Below are 5,360 nucleotides of genomic sequence, written 5' to 3'. Positions count from 1 at the left end.
GGGGGGGGGGGTGGGCAAGCGAAGAAGCTAACGTGGAGTCTGTACAGCTCTTAGCTAAGAAAAAGTCAGTTAGGCTAACAAAGGGTAGGTTATCACAGTAACACCCCTGAAAGATCACACTAACTCTCCAGCAATAAATCCAAACCAAGATAAATTTTTGAAATACCCGATAAAGAATTCGAAAGGAAGGTTATTATTATAATTATTATTTTTTGAGACGGAGTTTCACTCTTGTTGCCCAGGCTAGAGTGTAATGGTGTGATCTCGGCTCACTGCAACCTCCACCTCCCGGGTTCAAGTGATTCTTCTGCCTCAGCCTCCTGAGTATCTGGGATTACAGGCATGTGCCACCACGCCTGGGCAATTTTTGTATTTTTAGTAGAGATGGGGTTGACCAGGCTTGTCTCAAACTCTTTGCCTCAGGCGTTCCACCTGCTTTGGCCTCCCAAAGTGCTGGGATTATAGGAATGAGCCACCATGCCTGGCCTAGAAGTTTGATTATTAAGCCACTTAAGGAGATATCAGAGAAAATAAAAACCAACATAAAGAAATTAAAAAAAAAAACATGTTATGAATGAAAAAATTTCCAGAGAGGTATATATCACAAAGAAAAACCAATCAGAACTTTTCTTTATAAATCACCGAGTCTCAGGTAGTTCTTTATAGCAGTGTAGGAATGGATTAATACGCCCAGGCGCTAGTTTCTCCAGTTCTTTAATGTTTAACTTATGTATTCATCAAAATTATAGTAAAGGGTTAGTGGAAATTAACCCTGGTTGCTAATGAAAACCTGACTTCCTGCATAAGAATTCATATAAACTCAAGGTAAAGGGAAAAAAGATATTCCACGCAAATGGAAACTAAAACCAAGCAGGCGTAGCTATTCTTATTTCAGGCAAAACAGACTTTTGAGCAATAACAGTAAAAAACAAAACAAAAACAAAAACAAAGAAGGACATTATATAATGATAAAATGATTAGTCCAACAAGAAGATATTATAAATTCTAAATTTATATCCACCTAACACTGGAGCTCCCGGATTTATAAAACAATTACCAACAGACCTAAGAAATGAGATAGACAGCAACACAATAATAGTGGAGGACTTCAGTACTCCACTGACAGCACTAGAGAGATCATCAAGATAGAAAGCCAACAAAGAAACAATGGGCTTAAACTACACCCTAGAACAAGTGGATTTAACAGATTCTGACAGGACATTCTTCCCCAAAACTGCAGAATATGCATACTTCTTATCAGCACATGGAACATTCCCCAGGACAGAACTTATGATAGACCACAAAACAAATCTCAATAAATTTAAGAAAATAAAAATAGCAAGTATCTTCTCACACCACAGTGGAATAAAACTGGAAATTAACTCTAAAAGGAACTCTCAAAACTATACAAATACATGGGAATTAAATAATCTGCTCTTGAAAGATTTTTGGGTTAGCAATGAAATCAAGATGGAAATTAAAAAATTCTTTGGTATGAATGATAATAGTGATACAATTTATCAAAACCCCTGGGATACAGCAAAAGCAGTGCTAAGAGGAGAAAGTTCATAGCATTAAATGCTTACATCAAAAAGCCTGCACGAGAACAAATTGACAACCTAATGTCACACCTCAAGAAACTGGAGAAACAAGAACAAACTCAACCTACATCCAGCAGAAGAAAAGAAATAATGAAGATCAGAGAAGAACCAAATGAAATGGAAACAAACAAAAACATTATAAAAGATAAATGAAACAAAAAGCTGGTTCTTTGAAAAGGTAAACAGAATTGATAGACCATTAGCGAGGTTAATCAAGAAAAGAAGAGAGAAGATCCAGATAAGCTCAATTAGAAATGAAACTGGAGATATTACAACTGATAACACAGAAATACAAAAAAACATTCAAGGCTACTATGAACGCCTTTATGTGCACAAACTAGAAAAATCTGGAGGAAATGGTTAGATTCTTGGAAACATACAATCCTCCTAGATTAAGTCAGGGAAAAATAGAAACCCTGATCAGACCAATAATAAGCAGTGAGATTGAATCAGTAATAAAAAATTGCCAACTCCAAAAAGTCCAAGACAAGATGGATTCACAGATGATTTCTACCAGATACTCAAAGAAGAATTGGTACCAATCCTACTGAAACTATTCCAAAAGATGAAGAGGGAATCCACCCTAAATCATTCTATGAAGCCGGTGTCACCCTAATAACAAAACCAGGAAAGGACATAACAAAAAATGAAAACCATAGAACCTGATGAACATAGACATAAAAATCCTCAATAAAATACTAGCTAATGGAATCCAGCAGCACATCAAAAATATAATACATCATGATCAAGTGGGTTTCATCCCAGGGATGCAGGGATGGTTTAACATACACAAGTCAGTAAATACGATACATCACATAGATAGAATTAAAAAGGAAAACCATATAATCATCTCAGTAGACACAAAACGTTTAATAAAATCAAACACCTTCAACAAAATAGGCATTGAAGGGACTTAGCTCAAAGTAATAAACCATATATGACAAACCCACAGCCAACATCATGCCGAATGGGGAGAAGTTGAAAGCATTCCCCTGAGAACCAGAATAAGACAAAGATGGCCACTTTCATCACCCTTATTCAACATACTACTGGAAGTCCCAGCCAGAGCAATCAGACAAGAGAAAGAAATAAAAGGGCATCCAAACTGGAAAAGAGGAAGTCAAACTTTCACTGTTCACTGATGATATGATTGTATACCTAGAAAACCCTAATGATTCATCCAGAAAGCTCCTAGATCTGATAAATGAATTCACTAAAGTCTCAGGTTACAAAATGAATGTACACAAATCAGTAGCACTGCTATCTAACAACAACGACCAAGCTGAGAATCAAATCAAGAGCTCGATCGCTTCATAGCAGCTGCAAAAAATAAAATAAAATGCCTAGGGATATGCTTAACCAAGGAGGTGTAACCTCTCTACAAAGAAAACTACTAAACACCACTGAAAAATCATGGATGACACAAACAAATGGAAACACATCCCATGTTCATGGGTGGAAAAATCAATATTGTGAAAATGACCATACTGCCCAAAGCAATCTGCAGATTCAATGACATTCCCATCAAAATACCATCATCTTTCTTCACAGAACTAGAAAAACAATCCTGAAATTCATATGAACCAAAAAAGAGCTGCAAAGCCAAAGCAAAACTAAGCAAAAAACAAATCTGAAGACATCACCTGGCTACAAATTATACTACAAGGCTATAATTACCAAAACAGCATGGTACTGGTATAAAAATAGGCATGTAGACCAAGGGAATGGAATAGAGAACCCAGAAATAAAACCAAATACAGCTATCTGAACTTTGATAAAACAAACAAAAACATAAATTGGGTAAAGGACATTTCAATAAACGGTTCTGGGAAACCACATGTAGAAGAATGGAACTGGATCCCCATCTCCCACCTTATACAAAAATCAACTCAAGATGAATCAAATACTTTAAATCTAAGACCTGAAATCATAAACATTCTAGAAGATAACTTTGGAAAATCTCTTCTGGATATTGGCGTAGGAAAAGAATTCATGACTAAGATCCCGAAAGCAAATGCAACAAAAACAAAAATAAATAAATGGGACCTAATTAAACTAAAAGGCTCCTGCATAGCAAAAGAAATAACCAACATAGTAAACAGACAACCCACAGAGTGGGAGAATATATTTGCAAACTATGTATCCGACAAAGGACTAGTACCCAGAGTCAAGGAACTCAAAACAAATCAGCAAAATAAGCATCTGACAAAGGACTAGAATCTAGTATCTAGAATCTACAAGGAACTCAAATAAATCAGCAAGAAGAAACCAAATAATCCCATCAAAATGTGGGCAAAGGACATGAATAAACATTTCTCCAAAGAAGTTATGCAAACAGCCGGGCGTGGTGGCTCACGCCTGTAATCCCAGCACTTTGGGAGGCCGAGGCGGGTGGATCACGAGGTCAAGAGATCAAGACCATCCTGGTCAACACGGTGAAACCCCGTCTCTACTAAAACTACAAAAAATTAGCTGGGCATGGTGGTGCGTGCCTGTAATCCCAGCTACTCAGGAGGCTGAGGCAGGAGAATTGCCTGAACCCAGGAGGCGGAGGTTGCGGTGAGCCGAGATCGCGCCATTGCACTCCAGTCTGGGTAACAGGAGCGAAACTCCCTCTAAAAAAAAAAAAAGAAGTTATGCAAACAGCCAACAAGCATGAGAAAAACACTCAACATCACTAATCATCAGGGAAATGCAAATTAAAACTGCAGTGAGATGCCACCCTACTCCTGCAAGAATGACCATAATTAAAAAGTTAAAAAAAAAAAAATAGATGTTGGTGTAGATGTGGTGAAAAGAGACCACTTTTACACTGATGGTGAGAATGCAAAGTACAACCACTGTGGAAAACAGTGTGGAGATCCCTTAAAGGACTTGAAGTGGAACTACCATTCGATCCGGCAATCCCACTACTGGGTATCTACCCAAGGGAAAAGAAGTCATTATATGAAAAAGACACAGGAACACCTAGGTTTATAGCAGCACAATTCACAATTGCAAAAATATGGAACTGACCTAAATGCCCATCAGCCAATGAGTGGATAAAGAAAACATGGTTTATATGCACCATACAATACTACTCAGCCATAAAAAGGAACAAAATAATGTCTTTTGCAGCAACTTGGGTGGAGCTGAGGCCATTATTCTAAGTGAAGCAACTCAGGAATGGAAAACAAAATGTCGTATGTTCTCAGTTATAAGTGGGAGTTAAGCTATGAGGGTGCAAAGACCCAAGAATGTTATAATAGACTTTGGGGATGCAGGGAAGAAGGTTGGGAGGGCAGGGAGGGATAAAAGATTACATATTGGTTGTAATGTACACTGCTTGGGTGACGGGGCATTAAAATCTCAGAAATCACTTCTAAAGAACTTATCCATGTAACAAAAAACCGCCTGTACCCCAAAACTATTGAAATATAAAAGAAATACACAAACACACAAAACCATTTTAATACGACAAAAATAAAGCATGCATATTGTAAAGAATACAAGCAATACGAAAGCACGGAAACACAGCTGGAAAGTCTCCCTTCCATTCCTCTTTCACCCATGTCTTTTCCTCAGGTAACTACTGTCTACAACTTGGTGTGTACATTTTCCCAGAATTCTCCCTATGCAAATACAAACATGTTTTCCTTCCTTCATTTCATAATAAAAAATACATCTCTACTGTATCATAGATATGTATATATCTTGCCTCGAGTGATCCTGCCATCTTAGCCTCCTGTATATCTGAGATTACAGGTGTGAGACACTGTG

Source organism: Cebus imitator, unplaced genomic scaffold, assembly GCF_001604975.1.
Source record: "Cebus imitator isolate Cc_AM_T3 unplaced genomic scaffold, Cebus_imitator-1.0 Scaffold91, whole genome shotgun sequence".
In the NCBI taxonomy this organism is placed as follows: Eukaryota; Metazoa; Chordata; class Mammalia; order Primates; family Cebidae; genus Cebus; species Cebus imitator.
The sequence above is the reverse complement of the archived record's forward strand: the minus strand, read 5'-3'. Positions refer to the sequence as shown.